The following is a 19,589-nucleotide window of genomic DNA, read 5'->3' on the forward strand; positions in this document are numbered from 1 at the left end:
CTGGCGAATTTCAGGGGGTTTTCGGTTTCACTTGGAACCATAACGTTCCTGTAATAAAGATTTTTTCACTGAATTTCATAGGTTTTTAGTAGCACAACTTAACCATAACATCCCTTTAACAAAGTTCTTTTCACTGAATATAAATATAGACAATATAAATTGGATAAATGTTTCTTAGGATTCCCTTACTTTATATACATATAACATAGAACATACTAACCCCCTACCTGCGCTAGTAGGTCTGATGTTTGCTGACCATGCATATGTACGCGGACAGACTCGGTCAACAGCAACACTATCCAAAAACTCAGGGACTATCTTACATTGTTGTGTCATGCAATAAAAACACTGAACATGTTAAAAAAGCAGTACATAAATACATTACATTCAATAATAAATAAGAAGTGGAAACAGTATATGTAACACACCAACCTTCCAATTACATAACATATGCAACATAATGCAATATACCAAAACAAAATAATTATGCCTCCAACAGAATTACCTCACACAGACCGCACAGCAAAAATCAGCAGCACACCTACGCAGCAGTAACACCAAAACTTAGCAACAAACTAGTGAGTACACTAGGCTACATTTATTTTATATATTTATAAACTTTCTGTATTAGGTACAGTAAAAATAATATATATATTTCTTTTTACACAGAAATGTCTACTATTTTGGAATGGCTGGAATAAAATTTTCCTCGTGAGGAAATAAGTGAAAACATTGATACTAATGGTAGACACTACACTGCTCTATATAAACCAATTATTACCCATTACTTACTTGGCACATTTTATTTTTTAAACACACGATACAGACATAAAAAATAATACAGAAACAGATCTTAGAAAATCATCTGCAGTGAATGCAGCAAAAAAAGGATATATTAAAAGAATAGTGCACTCAGAAATATTATTTTCCCAAGTGTTCGGGCATGTGCTCCTAAGCATACGTTGATGGATCGTACAAACATTTCCTACACACCTTACAGTACTTTTCCTCTTTTTTACACATGCAAAATCAGGCACCAGGGCACGGTGTTATGCTCACATGGTATCCATGGGGGCGCCACACAATACTGGATGGAGGTCTAAGCGCTAACCTGGACCCCTCTCTGCTTGGTTATGTGCCAGACATTGGGTAGCGCCTATAACAGGAGAATGGAGGGTTAAGATACTGGTTCTGTGATGGATGGACTCCCACCTCCCTCTGGTCCCCTCCCTTGGGGTTATTGCTCACCTTACATTTTTGTGCGTTGAACTCTCCGTCCTGCGTCTCTGTGCAGGGGCGCGTGGTTGGTGCGGGCGTTCCGTGGACCTAGTTGCGTTACTGGTCCGTGTGTCCTTATGTCGGGTCCAGACCGGCTGTGACTCTGACTCTGCTTGCTGTCTTCCAGGTGAGCTATAATGTCTTTTCCTTGTTTATTCTGTCTCTTTCTTTAACTCCATTTTCTCTGTCTTCTCGGCGTGTTGCTCCACTACACTGTTCCCTAACAATGTCTCTTTTTGTTTTCACAGGGATGGTTGTGATCTCGGAGTTGCCGCGCCGATGGCAAAGACCACAGTGAGTTATTGATGCGCGAAGAACTGCGCTGTTTATTGGTGTTAATTGCTAATCTGTGTTCTCTTCTCTTCTTTGTACAGGTTGCGGTGATGTTCCGGAGTGATGAGCGATCGAAGCGCTGTTTGCCCAGGTAAGTGCTTTGTTAATGCTGACCTTGTTCCTTTTCCCTTGCAGGTTGCGGTGAAACCCAGAGATGGGCGAGGTAAGCGAAGCGCAGGATGAATTCAAGGCCGGTTACTTCACAGGTTAGTCTTCTTGCTCGCTAATGCTGTTCTTGTTCTTCCAGGTTATTAATGGAATCCGGATCTAGGGCTTCAGGAACGGGCCGCCAGAGAAGCAGATGAGCAGGAGCTGGACACGGTGAGCATTACGCTGCAGGAGTACAGAATAACGCGAAGCGTGTTCTGTTGTTTGGGTGTGGTTTAAATAGCCTAAGTAAAGTAGTTCCAGGCCAAGTAGTTCCAGGCCCAGCCACACCCAAAACCCTTGACCACATGGCTTGGTTCTAAAGAACTGAGCTGTGTACTAGGCTCCATGTTGGATGAAGGTCCAAAACTGGTATTACTTTATTCCTCATAATGAGCCTGGCGCCAAAGTCGCCCGGACTGACTCCATGTATGTTACTGATGGAGTTTTAAGGCCCTTGGGGCCAGTGTGAAGGGCTTTGGCCCCACTGCTGCCAGGGGGCTGTTATACCTGAGGGGGTCATGGGCATGGATCGTGACAGCCTTGGCACAGAAGGGTCAATTCTGCTGTACGTTGAGTTACAGGACCAGAAGCTATCTCCGTGCCGTCAACAGTGGTGACCTTCTCAGTTGTCGTTTTCTGACAGAGGGGAAGCCCCATCCTTGTTGCCAGGCCTTGGTCTATGGTTGTTGGTGACTGATCAAAATCACAGTCAGGGCAAGGTGTGAGGTCTGTGGCTCTTTTCCTTTGCTCGGCAAAGGGACCCCTACGCTTGCCAGGCCTGGAAGTTTTCCGACTCTTCTTTCTCTGTAGCTCCAACTGTTCTCTTTGGGGGTTTTACGGGACATTCTCTGAGGAAGTGACCTGATTTCCCGCAGTACAGGCATAATTGCTGTTGTCTCCTTTTGTCTCTTTCGGCCTTGGTTAATGGGCTCTATACCCCACCAATTTGCATGGGTTCCGAACTGTTTTCTGATGAATGTGGACTGTTCTCCTTTGAGCGTACAAACACAGTCCAATTCTCCGTTCTGGCTCGATCTGTCCTTCGATCTTGCAGCCCGTGGTCCAGCTGCACCATTAGGTTGATGAAATCTGCACAGTCTTTTGGCGGGTTTACCACCTGAGCTAGGACGTCTTTCAATTCGCCCCGTAAAACACGATGGAATAATGTTGTTCGTTTCTCCTCAGGCCACCCAGTTTCAACGACAAGTCTGTTAAAAGTGGCTATTTATGTTAACAAATCTTGGCTACCTTGGCGGAGGGACAGAGGTTCGTTATCTAGAGCTTGGCCCTGGGTATGTCAGGCCAACAGCTTCTCCATCTCCTGTTGAAACCCCCTGAAATCCTGCAGGAGTGGGTCATACTGCCTTGCTAACGGTATGGTCCAATCCGCGGCACTGCCATTCACATATGACAGAATGAAGGCAACCCGCGACTGATCGTTAGGAAAGGCTCTGGGTCTACAAAGAAAATGGAGGCGGCACTGGCTCATGCATACTGTATATTTTCTTGGGTCCCCCGTAAAACGTTTTGGTGGGGCCAAAGGAACTGCCCCAGGGAGGACCACCTGCACTGGATTGACGCATGTGGCTGGAACCAATGGGATACTTCCTGGCAACGGAGCCTACCCAGCCTGTGTTTGGAGCAATTGTCTGGCTAATTCATCGGTGTGGCCCTTGGTGTTAATCAACTCCCTCATAAGGGCGTTGGTTTCTTGCCGGGCGGAATGCACCTCGGCCCGTAATTCTACCAGTAGCTGGGCTAGTTGGTCAGTCTCTGATGTTTCCATGACACCCAGGTGGATGTTTTAATTGAGGCTTTGCGTTCTGTTACGCTCACCTGGTATCCACGTGGGCGCCACACGATACTGGATGGAGGTCTAAGCGCTATCCCGGACTCCTCTCTGCTTGGTTATGTGCCAGATATTGGGTAGCACCTATAACAGGAGAATGGAGGGTTAAGATACTGGTTCTGTGATGGGTGGACTCCCACCACCCTCTGGTCGAAATCCCCACCCTTGGGGTTATTGCTCACCTCAGGTTTTTGTGCGTTGAACTCTCCGTCCTGCGTCTCTGTTCAGGGGCGTGTGGTTGGTGTGGGTGTTCCGTGGACCTAGTTGCTTCACTGGTCCGTGTGCCCTTATGTCGGGTCCAGACCGGCTGTGACTCCGACTCTACTTGCTGTCTTCCAGGTGAGTTATAATGTCTTTTCGGTCTTTATTCTGTCTCTTTCTTTCCCTCCGTTTTCTCGGTCTTCTCTGCATCTTGCTCCACTACACTGTTCCCTAACAATGTCTCTTTTTGTTTTCACAGGGATGGTTGTGATCTCTGAGTTGCTGCGCCGATGGCGAAGACCACAGTGAGTTATTGATGCACGGAGCACTGCGCTGTTTATTGGTGTTAATTGCTAACCTGTGTTCTCTTCTCTTCTTTGTACAGGTTGCGCTGATGTTCTGGAGTGAGGAGCGATCGAAGCACTGCTTTCCCAGGTAAGTGCTCTGTTAATGCTGACCTTGTTCCTTCTCCCTTGCAGGTTGCGGTGAAACCCGGAGATGGGCGAGGTAAAGGAAGCACAGGATGGATTCAAGGCCAGTTACTTCATAGGTAAGTGTTCTTGCTCGCGAATGCGGTTCTTGTTCTTCCAGGTGATTAATGGAATCCTGATCTAGGGCCACCGGAGAAGCAGATGAGCAGGAGCTGGACACGGTGAGCGTTACGCTGCAGGAGTACAGAATAACGTGAAGCGTTTTCTGCTGTTTGGGTGTGGTTTAAATAGCCTAGGTAAAGTAGTTCCAGGCCAAGTAGTTCCAGGCCCAGCTAGACCCAAAACACTAGACCGCAGGGCTTGGTTCTAAAGAACTAAGCTGTGTAATAGGCCTCCATGTTGGATTAAGGCCCAAAACTGGTATTGATTTATTCCTGATAATGAGCCTGGCACCAAAGGCACCAGGACTGACTCCATGTATGTTTCTGATGGAGTTGTAAGGCCCTTGGGGCTGGTGTGAACGGCTTTAGCCCCACTGCTGCCAGGGGGCTGTTATACCTGAGGGGGTCAGGTGCATGGATCGTGACACGCGACCATCTTGTGATAATCATATCCGTTGCTGCATCGCCCAAGGTGGACTGGCCTGGTGGCACTAATTCATATACCCTGCCCCTGAGGCTGACATCACCAAACCTAGTGATATTCTCCACCTATCTCCAGGACATTACTATACAGCGTAGTAAAACGCACCCAATCATCACCTACGTGATAACGTAACTTGACGCAGAATCTGGAATATCAACACACATCATCTCACAACACAGCGTGTCCCAATTTTGAATATAAAACCATACTTTTAAAGGAAATAGCAAAACTCTACAATTTGTAAAGTACTTTTATTTCACAATAAACGCTCAGAGAACATCCGGCGATTGCCATATTCAAGCAAATAGGTAATATTTTTCTTTGTTCTCGATCCACAAATGTTTATCGTGAGTCACGCGGTGTTCGTTTTGGGTATAAGAAGCGCATTGGACGCACTGTGAATCGCAAGGCTTTGGCATGAACTTGGTGCTAGGCCACTGTAAATGATGTCAAGTTGCTCCTTATCGCTGGGACCGCATAAGGGCATACCGGCCTCTGGCAATCGTCCCAAAAAAGCGTCACCGTGATCCACCCATTCACGTGTATCTGTAGCTGACGGTTGAAAAAACCATCAGTTGGTATCTGGAATCCATGACAATCGCAGAAAGCCAAGATGTAGCTGTTTAAAAAAAGATAACAGAAATGTGTCTCAGTAGCCGATCTTTATTACAGTTTATCATTTTAACCATTAATTTGGCCCCATGTTACAACTATTGATAAACACGGACGTGAAACAATGGGAACTCAGACAAAACAACGTGCAAAGTACTCTTCAATTTGCTTCAGAAATTACTGCTATAGAGTATGGTCAGCTCGAAATGGGATGCGGAGGCTGACGCTGCAATCAGGGAACAAGATAAAGCCAAGAAGAACACATAGACGGAATTTTAATTCAATATTAGCGTTGAATTACGCGTTTGTGGAACATGGGGGAACCCGCTAGTTGTCTACACACATTTCGATGCTGGACTGCCCATGCGCCCAGGACAAAACCAAGTACACACACAAGTTGTAATTGCATTTCCATCCTATCGGCGTAACGCAGACACTCAGTTCAGGTCAACGAATTTTCATAAAATGAAATTACATGTTCCTTTGTCTAATTTTTGAATGGTGAACATTATCATATTTGAAAGTGTTACATCCCTCCCTTTGTGCATCCCTTTCGGAATCCTCCCTTTGTTTCAAGGTCAAAAAACAATTGAATCTTATACTGTGTACCATGTGTGAGTTTGCTCAGCTAGGAAACAAAAATTCAACGGTGCTGACCTTCACTCAGAATGGGAGCCGATAGCCCTTCAGACCACAGTGGTATTACAAATATTTGTGAAAAACATATGAATTGTTTGCTTCCATTCACCAATGCGGGCGACATGTCTATGGATTTATTTTCTTCCTCTGGAGAACTTCGCACTCTCCCAGCGACTCTCACAGTCAGGCCACACCACCTGTCACCTTATCCCATCTCCTCTTCACACGGCAAATTACGTAAACATTTTTCAAAGGAGCAAGTCTCGAGCCCTGGCAAAATGTGCTCATATGCGAATGTCCGAGCAAACCCTGCTGCAACCCCCTCCGTCCACGCCGCGGACCCTGACCCCAATGACCACAGTTATGTATTAGAGGCCTATAATTTGCACAACTGTGTTTGTACTATCCCACATTCGGTCACTAGCGAGATGAACGGTGTGGGTGTCTTGCCACCTTCCAAATACAGACACACAGTAAATACGTAATAGTAATGCTTTCACGTTAGACTGGAGATGGTACCAAAAACAACTGCAAGCTAACTGGATTTACACATGGTAAACTATCACTTGGTAAGAAAACCTTCACAACAGTAGGTATAATCTACCACGCAGTAGCCACAACCAATGCAGGTCACTACACTGCATATATAGAAAAGAAGTGTGGATGAGTCAAATATAAAGATACCAACATTACTGTAAAACAGAGAATGAGAAGGTCTGCAACCTACCTCAATAAACCGCACCCTACATCTTCCTCTTTCCACCTGCTGAGGACAAAAAACAAAACTATAGTCCCATATTGCCCTAGTTACTAAACCAGAAAAAATAACCTTGACATTTGGAAGTATTTTCATTACTGCCTGAACCAAATGTTCCAAATCTGCCAACAAAGCAGGGGCACTGACATACCCCAAATACAAAGCACCACAGTGCAAAACAACTACATATGGACTTTTTACCCTGCCCATATCTCCACAAACTTGTACAATTCCATGCACATCAAAACCAGGCACATTGCTCCACACCGCCTCCACTCCTTTAACATCAAAATTGTTTGCCACATTCCTACATTTAGCATACTACTCCAAACCACGCACAAACATATCTCCAACCATCAACACCCTGATTTTTTCCACCTCTACCATCTTCACTACACACCGCCTCTTTCAACACAAACCACAACCTCAACATCTGATTGGCTGATCCCTACAGCCCCCTTTCCATTCTTCATTTGCTGAGAATCCCTGGATGTGGCACGCCATGCCCGCAGACATCCGCTGTGTCCCCGGAGTGCGTGACACTGGGGCAGCCCTTCTACCCTTTCCACTTCACTCTCTGAACCATTTCCTCATTGGTTACTGTTAAACAGTCACACAATCATCCACCAATCACATCCAAGAACTCTACATCTAACTCTATCATCACAGATCAGCACTTTAGATGTACTATTGATCACTCTCAGTACAATTCGGCTTTCACTGCAACAGACCTACAGCAACAACTACTATAAAACTCCCGAATATTCTACTTGCAGATTCATGCACATCCACATGCATGAACACAGACTGCAGGTATGGATTTTTTCTACACAGTACATGTACAGCTCTTCTAGGAATACATATAAACAGAGTAACTGCCACTTACCCTGTATAAACTGTAAAATTAACTTACTGTCATTTATCCATCTGCTATGATGAAGTGTCAATTGCAAACCTGTCTGCTCTCCAAATTTTTGTTTACTCACACAGCTATCTAAAAATGTTTTATTTTATATTAAAAGATGGGAGAAATAACAGTATAATTATGAAAAAGACTGTCCAGTGTGTTATAAAATCGGACGGAGCCAGGATGAGTACATGCATCTTCATTCAAGCACACACACAGACAATATCATTACAAAGGCTCCTAGCTCAAACAACACCACTGCCTCTATATGAAATCCTACTCCTTTATTTCCCACACCTTCACAAATGCATACATTGAATGCTTTTCTGTACAATCTCTGCCATTTACCCTGCAAAAATAGCAAAAAATGCATATGATTATTTCTTCTACCTCTTACCATCCAATAACATAACATTTAAAAAAACAAGTCTGCTCTATATGTTTACTATTATACTAATTTATAAAACATATTCAACTAACAGATTCTAAATAAAATATACAGGATGCACATAGGCAATGGAAAGTGCATATGCATACTATGCTCAGTTGTAAGCAAACACTACTACTACAAAAAGAAAAAAAACAATGGGCCTCATTACAAGTTCTCCAGTCCGGACTTAACGCTGCCGGTATAACCATACCGGCACCGTTTCTGCAATCGCCAAATTATGACCTACAAACCAGGAAATACCACCACTATAACCGCCACCACAGAGTCAAGGCACCCATAAACTTCGCATGCACGGAAACCCCCCCCTCCCCGTTACCGGCAATACGAAACACTGCAAGCATTACGAGTACCATGGAAACACCGCCACAAAAATAGCACAAAAACCGTGAACACAGTGGCGGTATCGCCGCCACCGTGAACATGACGTTAAACAGTGCCTGGTGAGCTGAATCAGGCCACAGGTGCACCAAATGAGCCCAGCTGGACCCAGCAGGGAGCCTACAAAAGGGCCACACCCAGGCTAACTCCAGACAGAACTATGCAGGCAGCAGCTCTAGTAGCATTGGGACTGGGGCTATTGAACCAACAGGCAGCACTGCACATGATGGCAGTAATGGCGCAGAGGAGGAAGAGGCGGAGGTGGAGGAGGTGCAGGCGGCCCTTAGCAAACCCAGTACCCATGCCAAACCCTATTGCTCAGCCGGCACGACCCCGCAGGCAGCCTGCAATACCATGCATCAGGGCCTCACCCTGGAACCTGACCCCAGGACAGACCCACACATTATACCGACTGGACTGTCCAACAATCATGTACATCACCACCATGATAGAGGACGACATCAGCAGCCACATTGACATCACCGCCGCCACCCCCCCTCCTGAAGGTGGTGTCGGTACTGCATTTTCTTGGCACCAGAACTTATCAGCACACAGTTGCTGTGCTGCACGGGCTATCACAACCCTTTTTCTCCAAAATATTGGTACAGGTACTGGATGCCCTGTTGCGCCATGTGTCGGAACACATCTCTCTACCCCGTACCCTTGCCCAGGTCATTGCCACCAAGTTGGCCTGCCATGCCATTGCAGGCATGCCAAATTGCATAGGTGCAGTAGACTACACCCACATAGAGCTGACAGTACTACGTGCTATCGAGATGGTGTACCGCAATAGGAAACAGTACCACTCACTGAATGTACAGATGGTATGTGATGCCGGACAAGTGATAACACATTGCTGCACACGTTTCTCGGGCTCAACACATGACTCAATGGTTCTGCAGAATTCGACATTGCCACGGTACATGGAACGCTACGCTGGACAAAGCACATGACGATTGGGTGAGTACAACTGCCAATGCACAGGCCCTGTGGAAGGGGTGTGTGTGTCCAGGGCAATGACCTATGTGAGTGGGCTGCTACGACTGCACATGCATCACCCCCCCGCCCATTTAGTGAACACTCAGCACAACCCACACATCACAAAGCTACACATGAAAGGTTGGCAGAGTGTGCCCGTACACCCTGCCACATGAGACACACAAACGATACTACCACTGGCCCATACAACTGGAGCCACTCAATACATCCACCCACACTATGCACCACTGCCCCCCAATGCACATGATGCCTGCACATGAGACATCCTGCATCGACAACATCATCACAGTCAATTGATTGACTCCGCCATGTGTGTACATCACTGCACAATGCCATATTTACCAACCACTATTGCCCGCAGGGGCAACTACGTATGCACATCAAATCGTTGGTCAATGTCCAGATGCCAACGTCGACGACAATGACCCAGGAATGGTAATCACCCACCGGTCCAACCACTGCTTGGCACATATGGATAAATGATCAATGACACAAGATTGCAGTATATCTGATGAAGACATGATACAACAAACACTGACAAGTCCCCCACATCTACATCCTATGTAGGTGATGCTGGATGTGCACTCACGCCATGGCTGATGACGCCTGTACAGAGGGCAAGGAACAGGCATGAGGAGGCGTACAACAGGGCACACGTCCGCTCACGTGGCATGATTGAGAGGACATTTGGACTACTGAAGGCCCGGTTCCGCGGCTGGAGCAGATCTGGCGGATCACTGCTCTACATCCCAGTGAAGACGGGTAAAATTACGCTCGTTTGTGCCATGCTGCACAATCTGTGCTTGCGCAGGAACATTCCGCTGCCCCCAGACGCAGAGGATGATGATGGTGATGAAGATGCGGATGGGGATGAGGATGAGGATGGGATGGCTCCACCTCCTCCTGGGGGTGCACAAGATGGACAACGAGCACGGGATACACTAATTCGCATCTACTTTTGAGAGACTGCACATTGACAGCATTGTATGGATATGACGATGCCAGTTAATAAATTGATGGACTACAAATGAAATGATGGATGTCCACTCATGAATGATTTTCACTATGATAATATATTTTAAACATAACAACAGGGAAGAAGGTGCATTGGGTAGGGAAGTTGTACACCTGTGCCCACCCACCACCCAAACGTACCCGCCCCCAACCAGGCCCCAATTTCCTAACCCCCTAATGGGCCTCCCCCACCACCCAAACGTACCCACCCCCAACCAGGCCCCAATTTACTAACCCCCTAATGGACCTCCCCACCACCCAAATGTACCCACCCCCAACCAGGCCCCACTTTACTAACCCCCTAATGGACCTCCCCCACCACCCAAACATACCCACCCCCTTACACCATTCTTGTCCATGGATGTGTCCTGCACCGCCAAACTCACATGGCATTATTTGCGTGTGCGCTTCTGCACATGGGCATCCTTGCCTGAGGACCCTGTTAGGAAACTTGAGCGCCTCCGTGGGCTGGCAGAGGTGGAGCTGGATGGGGTGGTGCTTGTGGATGGCACCGTTGCTGGCATAGTTGGCAAACGTCCCAGATATGCCTGCTGGGCAAGCAACATGGACTCCGCAATGGTGGACGTGTTGTTGTTGACCTCCCGGACATGGCGTGCCAGGGTCACTATGGTGGTGGCAAAGCGTCCAATTGACCTGGAGAGCTGACGCACAGATGCACTGTAACTCTCCCTCTGCAGCCTGGACTCCTCCAGCTGCCTTTCTACTAGCTGGATAAAGGTGGCCTGCTGGTCCTCCATCCACTGCATGCGGGTATTCAGCTCAGCCATGGAGGGGGCTGGCAACCTCATTGGACTATGTAGTGATTGTGGGGTGAACTGGAGATCTTGGAGGGATGACAGGTCACCCAGGTTCGGTACCTCCCCCTGTGGCCCTACATCAGACTGCAGTGCTGGGGCACTGTTGTCACTGCCTGCAGCCTCCTCCGCAGTGCAGATGTTTTCAGGGGTCGGTTCTGTGGGCATGATCGGTGGGCATGGCACCTGTGTGGCAGCAGGCAGCGTGGAGATGGTGGTGTTAGCTGGTACATGCGTACCAGATGCAGCTGGTGGCAGAGTTGCTGTGCAGCTTGCGTCTTCCTCCTGGGCAGGGGTGCTGGGTCGCCCACGTGCAGGTGCACATTGCCTCGCCTGTTGGGCATTGTCACTATCACTTGAAATGGCTGTGGAGACACAGAGGGTATGCAATTAGTTGTGTGGTGGTACCTGATGGGTGCATCACATGCATCAGACAGGTTGATCAGTGACCATTTGCATTTACACGCATATGACTGTTGACGGCCATGTATTGTAGGGGTGTTGCTTATCATCTGGGTCATGATAGGGTCCTTTGGGGCACTCCTGCACTGACTGGGGGGGTTGTTAATGGGTCCTTTGGGACACTCCTGGCCTCAACAAGTATTCATATGGCATTGAAATGTGTGCACCCAGCATTGCCTCAGCATCGCCATGTCCATGGTTTGCCTCCAGGTGGAGGACACTGCTGCAGCGCTCCTCCCATGTCTGCAGCCTTAGTGGTGAAGCAGGCCCTCCACCTGTGCCACTGCTGCGCTGCCGGTGTGTTGCAATCAGGTTTCGCACCCTCAGTCTGAGGTCGTCCCACCTCTTGTGACAGTCCTTCACGCTCCTTGTTGTGACGCCCACAGCTGTGCACTTGCGTGCGGCTTCGGCCCACACATCCTTTCTGCACTGCTGTGTTGCACGCCGTTGGTCAGCGCTAAACAGCATTTCGGCATGCTGCACTATGTGATCCACTAATACAGTGAGCTCTGCCTCGCTGAAGCACTGTTTGCGCTGTCTCTGGGCAGGGATCCTGGCTGCCATGGTGGTGGTCCTTTTTGGCTTCTCGGTGTGGAGATTTATCCTGTGCTGACTCTGGATGGCAGTGGATTGTGGTTTACATAATGGCCACCTCTCTCTTTCCGGTTTTCACGGACATGCTATTTCCGCTTCCGTGTCCGTGAGGACGGTGGTGGACACGGTTTTTACAATGCTTGTGGGGCCGGCATATCCATTTCCGTGGGTGTTTACGTGGCGACGATGATACCGTTTCCGCGTCCGTGTGGTGCGCGCAACTGACAGGCATTAATCGTCCGCTCTTTCCACAACCTTGAATACGCGGAATCTGTATCACCGTCATCACGGAATCACTGCATTCCGGACCGGAGAACTTGTAATGAGGCCCAATGTCTACATTAACAAAAGTGCTATAATCACACATATTCACTAACTTCTTTCTTTTACAATTGCAGTGAAGACCACTCTCCTGAAAAGCAGCAGCGTCTGAAGTACGAACAGCGACTTAGAAGAAACCTACTCTTTCCATACAAAAAAGTAAGCACAATACTAACATAATGTTCTAATTGTTACTAAAACACACTAGCATTTTAGTATTGTAGAACAAAGAAGTGTATTATCCCTTTCCCGTTAGATGTAGTATTAGTGCTTCCCCATACCAGTTGCATACTTTATATTGTCATCACAAGCCCAGTATAGTAACAAATACAAGGATAACCTTCCCAACTTGATATAGCTGCACATTGCACAATCACACACCTCCACAATCATCCTTACCATCATACTCAGACACTCATGCACAAAGCACGCATACACTGCACAACAACCCAACCCACACTTTCTTTTTTTCTCCAACAAACCCCAAAGAATGCTTACCAAAAAGCAGCTCTTTAGAAAGCAACGCAGAAGTAAAGTAAATCAAAATAAAAGTGTCCAAAATAATCATCCATCTCTAGCACATTTTGTTCAAAAAGTTCAAACAAAACAGCTAATACAGTCATTAAGCGAAACAAAACAAGCTTCCAGTACAGAAACTTTCCCTCCTCTATCAAAATGTAAAATGAAACAAAAAGTGATTAACAAGACTTCAGCTACCACTACTGCTAACGCTGCACCTATAAATCTTGATATAGTACCAACTATCCATACCAAATTTTTTTTTACTAAAATGTTTCCACCACAGAGTCCTTCAGAACCTTATAAAATCAGGAGCAAAATCATGGACAACCCTTAAAACTTACCGTAGAAAAGTAATCCTAAAAGCTCTCATAGACATTGCAATCCTTCTCAAAAGGAAGTTATTTATTTTATTTTGAAACAGAATGAAACTACTAACAAAACTAACTACTAAATTACAAAAAAGACTTCTCAATAAACAGAATATCAACAAAAATAGCTTCTTAAACATCTGTGGAGGTGAATGGAGTCACACCACGAGCACAAAACCATATTTTAATGAAGAAGCATATAAACAAAAGCAAACAAATCCAATTGCCATACATGGCAGTGGACGAGGGTATGAAAAACTTAATAACACCATTATGGAACAAGAAACTCTGTTCACAAAAATATAAAAATACCCCCAGAAAACTCAGTATCACCTCTCTATTCTACTAAACCAAAAAGTCCAGTCTACAAATGGCCGTGCCATCAATGTGTAACATTGCCAAAAAATCTTTACGCCACTTCCTCAATCAGTATGTAAAAAGCAAAGACAAAATCAAAATGAAACTACTACAAAATATGGATGCCTGTCCAGTGCGCAAATACACAGGACTACAAGGACATTCATTAGCCTGCATTTCAGGACCTATTTACAAAAGCACCTTACATCATATCAAAATTATATGAACACATCATTCAACTATAAAAGTCTGGTCCATAAACTCTACTATGCTAAAAGTCCTGCTTTAGTACTAGTCAATTTAAATAACAATCTTCTACATGGTACAGTCAGACAACTACTCAAAGAAATAGAGCATATCCAGAGAATATATTTTGGAAGTAAAAGCCACTTACAAAATGCATTAGCTTTACAACAAACTAGCAACTACTGTACAAATAGCAACCTTCTATTGAACACATACAAAAAAAGAAATACTAAAGTTTAAAAGTACCTCTGCTGAAGTACCAAACCATGTATGTGTGTGTTGCCGCAGGACTTTTTATAAAAGTAGCACAAAAACTGTAGCCATAACGTACAAAATAGAAGACAATGAAGATACCAAATGGTTCCAATTAGCTCTCTACCTTATAGCAGAAAAGAAATACGAAATTACTGACCCCTTAATACTTTGCAATTACTCCACTGCAAAACTTGACAACAACCAAACACCTTCACGTGCTATCACAAATAACTTGGAATTATTCCCACTACCAAAACCCCTGCAACAACTACATTTATATGAGAGCATCATAATTCAAACAGTGTACCCATTTCAAGCAATAATACGCCTTCAACCAAAAACAGCAAAATTACCTCCCTCTGAATTAGTGAAAGGCATTCGTGGCAAAGTAGTTTATTTAGCATTAGATCTCAAAGAAAATGTACACACTCATACACCACAATCCAAAATATATATATATATATTTTGTTTTTCTATTCATTTTGACAACAAACAAAACAGAACCATGACGCACGACATTTTCGGTTACAAGCTTCTTTGCATACATTTGCATATTATTTATCACTGCTTTCCCCCTTCCCCCCTTTAACTTGAGATTCCACCTCGGTTCTTTGGATTCCTTTCTCCTGGGGTTAATCCCCTTCGTCGTTCTCGGACGTGTCATATTCACTGGAGTTGACCCAGGAGGATCCCGACAATGTGGTTATCAATTGTCTCCAAGCTATCAGAGGTCCCACTTCATTATCCTCCCCTCTGCTGGCTGCCTCGTACCATACTATGGTCTCGGCATCTGCCATTTCAGGAGATCGTCCCATCATACCTATAGACTGGGTCTGTGGGCTGCTTTCCAACTCATGGCTATTCTCCTTTTGGCCAGGATGTAGGCTAGGTCTTTGAGTTTGCAAACGTGTTTTAGATTACGTGGTCTGGTAAATCCCCCCAACATACATGCCCATATAGATTCCACATCCAACTTCATTCCCTTTTCTGATAGTCATAGCTTAACTTCCTCCCAGAATTTTCCCACCTCCAGGCACGCCCAAAACATATGAATCATCCCAGCATCCACCTCCCCGCACTTGGGGCATTTTTGTACTTCTTTACTTCCGAATCTAGCAATCTTTTGGGGGGTCATGTATGCTCTGTGGGTGACGCATAACTGTATCTGCTGCAGTCTGGCGTTCCTAGACACCTTTTTGTGTTATCTCTGGACTCTTTCCCACTGCCCGTCTTGCATAAGTTCACCCGCTTCCTCCTCCCAGTCTCATCTCAGTTGGAGTAACTCCCTGCCCACTCTGGACATGACAAGTTCATAGGTCTGGGATATTTCATGCCCTCCCTCCGAAATATCGTACATCGTTTCTATGGCGGTATCAGGTTGTTCTGCTAGTGCTGTTTCGGACCACGTTTCCTCCACCCATTTAATTATTCTGGTATATGTGATATATTGCCCCGTATGTACCCCAGTTTCGTCCACTATTGTTTGGAATTCCAATGCCTTCCCCTCTTGCCATATATCTCCCAAGGTCGCTAGGCCTACCGGCTCCCAGTACTTGCAGATCCCTTTTCTCAGTTGCTCATCCTCCCTGCATAACGCCACAAGCGGCACCTGCGGTGAGCATGGGGTCGGATTTCCCATAGCTCGACATGCTTTGTGCCATGTCTTCCAGCCCAGTTCTAGCAATCTCGATCGCCCATGCAGCTTTGGTTTGGGTAGCTATATCAGTTCTTTTAGGAAATAGGGGTCACATTCACCTCTCAACAATCTAGATTCTGCTGTCCCATCTTCCGATAGCCACCTTGCGACATATTGTAGATGCCCTGCCAAGTGGTATATCTCAAAATTCAGCAGGTTTATGCCCCCTCTGTCATACGTATTCTGTAATTTCCATAAGGCCACTCTGTTTCTGAAGTTGTGCCACAGGAACCCTCTGCATAAACTCTGAAGTTTAGTAAAAAAGCGTTTGGGCAGCATGTGTAGGATGTTTGTGAAAAAGTGTAGTAGCCTAGGTAGGACCTCCATCTTGAGCAAGGCCGCCCTTCCCATGGTGGCTAGGGGGAGCTTTACCCAGAAACCCATTCTATTCTTGATTCCTTCTACTGCCCTCTCCGTATTATATTTGTGCTCATCTGCGATCGTATGATATATGTTAATCCCCAGGTATCTGAATGTTCTGGTCTGCCAGGCTATCTGCAAAATGGGTAGGTTTTCCTGTAGGACTCCTCTGTATCTCCCCAGGGGGAACATGCACGATACTTTGGGGTTCACCGCTATGCCCGAAAGAGTTGCGTAGCGCTCCATCAACTCCAAGATGTATTGCAAGTTTTCCTCTGAGTACCGCAGGTATAGCAGCATATCAGCCTCATACAATGATATCAAGTGTGGTACCCCCTTAGTGTAGACCCCTATTTCTTCGTTCTGCTGTCTCAAATAGATTGCTAATGATTCTAGTGCAAGGATGTACAACATCGGGGACCATGGACAGCCCTGTCTCGTGCCTCTGCTGAGTTGCCATTTATCCGAAATTATCGCTTCCATTTTGACACAGGCTGTTGGGGAGCTATACACCATGTTCACCCACCGCAGGTACCCTGGTCCCATCCCGTACTCTTTCAAGGCCGCCATCATCCAAGGCCACCTTACGGAGTCGAAGGCTTTCACTGCGTCTAGTGAGACTACTGCTATTTCACTGGGGTCACCCTCCACTTGTTCTATGATATGGTGGAGCCTCCTGTGGTTATCGGATATGCTTCTACCCAGGACATATCCGGTTTGATCGGGGTGTATGAGTTTGTTTATTACCCTCTTCAGCCGGTTTGCCAGCATGGACGTGAACATTTTGCTGTCCTGGTTTAACATGGACAGTGGTCTGTACGAACCACAGTCTGTGCCTGGATTGTCAGGCTTGAGGAGTGGAATAATTACTGCCTCCCTCAGCGATTCGGCAGTCTCCCTTTCTCAAAGGCCTCGTTGAGCATTGCCAGTAGTGGGGGGAGCACTTCTTGTCTGTACTTTTTATAGAATTCGCTAGGGAGCCCGTCTGTTCCAGGAGCTTTGCTCGTGGCCAGATGTATTACCACTGTCTCTAATTCCTCTAATGTGATTGGGGCATCCAGGTTCTCCATGGCTTCCTCCTTCAGTTTAAGTAATCTTATGTCTTCTAGCGTGTCCTGAGTCTCCTGCTCTGCAATCTCTCCTGCGTCTTCATAAAGGCGTTTGTAGAATCTAAGGAATCCCTCAACACTCTCTTGGGTATTCCAGACTTGGCCCGCTTCTCCCGTTATCTCTCTGATTGCTGCTCTTGGTGTCTTGTTTTTATGTAGCCATGCGAGCAACCTCCCTGGTTTATCTCCCCCTGTGTGTTGTCTTTCAATGTATTTTTTATAATTCAGGTTGCATAACCTCTCCCAGAGCCCACCACAAGCCTGTTGTAATTGGCTCACCTGTTCGGCGTCTTCCTGTGTTGTGCCTTCTTTTTTCATATTTACTTCAAGTTTCTTTTCTGTCTCTTGTAACTCTCTCACTATACCCCCTTGGAGCCCTCTAGATTTGGTTTTGGCCGCCCCCTCACCACCACCTTAAAGGCCTCCCACAGGGTGCCCTCTGACTCCACACTTCCTGTGTTATTCTCAAAATACCCAATTATCTCCTACCTAAGTCCTCTCGGAATGCAGTATCCTTCAATGCCTCGGCTCTAAGCCTCCATGTTGGGATCCTAGCTCTAGGGGGCTGGTGTCGCCACATGAGTACCAGAGGGGAGTGATCCGATAATATTCTTGCCTTATATTCTGAAACCGTCATCTCCCCAGCAAGTTCCGGAGTGGCAACTATGTAATCCAATCTCGTGTACAGGTTGTGTGGGGCCGCATAATGTGAATAGTGCCTATCTTTCGGGTGTTGTTGCCACCATATGTCTTCCAGCCCAAAGTCTCTCAACAGGACTTGTAGCACCTTCGCTGCGGGGGTAGGATTATCTAGTTTTGTGTCTGACCTGTCCATTTTGGGATTCAGCGTACAGTTGAAGTCCCCTCCCCATATAACTGTGTCTCCTATGTGGGGACTAATTTTGCTATATAGTGTCCTAAAATAGGCCACTGTATCATGGTTAGGGGCATATGTGTTTATGATGCACAGTTCTCTGTTCTCTAGCAGCCCCTGAATCACTACCATCCTCCCGTCCGGTTCCAACGTGGCCTTTAGCATCTGAAAGGGCACGTGTGGCGCCACCCAAATGATTACTCCCCGGGCACCTCAAGTCTGTTGTTTAGTTAGCAGTGTTTCATGGGGGAGGAAATATATGGAGGGCGGACCCTTGGGGGAACCGTCTCCGGCGCTGCCCAATCTTCGCAGGCAAGGGGCCCCTTCCGCTGTTGCAGGTTCTTTTGTGTGGTGTACACTCTTCACGGGCGTTCTGTAGTGCAGTTAGGCAGTTGTGTTTTCCTTTTTTCCCCCACTTCATATGCTTTTCACCACTCTGCTTGTCTTCCCTGCATGGCCCCAGACCTCTGTGCTAGCTGGGCCCGCACTGGCTGAATGTGCCTGAGGTGGGCTGGCCCACCGTACCTTCAGCAGTCTGCTCACTGGGTTATGTTCCACGTTGCGGTGATACCTGCATTCATGATCTTTGGTTCCTGCATACAGCGTCGTCCCAATGCACGGACTATTGACTGTCGTGCGATAGTGAGTGGCCCGCTCCACCACGCAGTCTTCAATCAATCTGGCGGCGCACCGTGGGGTCTTATGCAGGCTGAATTGCTGTTCCCCGTGTTCCACTTTGTCAGGATCGGCTGATTGCCCCGGGTTGGAACCTAGAGAAAGCCAGCATTACAGTAGTCCTTGTGTACGCCTGTACGTGGCTTGCGGCCTTGTAACCGCTTGACTGTTTACATCTTGGGTGGTGGGCCACACCTGGGAACCGAGCCTGCTTCATTTGTTTTGTCATCTTGCGCATCCACTGTGTCCTGGACGGACCGTGGAGGAAGCTCCCCCTTCCGGTCCAGTCCA

The sequence above is a fragment of the Ambystoma mexicanum genome, chromosome 9 (genome assembly GCF_040938575.1).
Source record: "Ambystoma mexicanum isolate Mex_15411 chromosome 9, UKY_AmexF1_1, whole genome shotgun sequence".
Classification (NCBI taxonomy): domain Eukaryota; kingdom Metazoa; phylum Chordata; class Amphibia; order Caudata; family Ambystomatidae; genus Ambystoma; species Ambystoma mexicanum.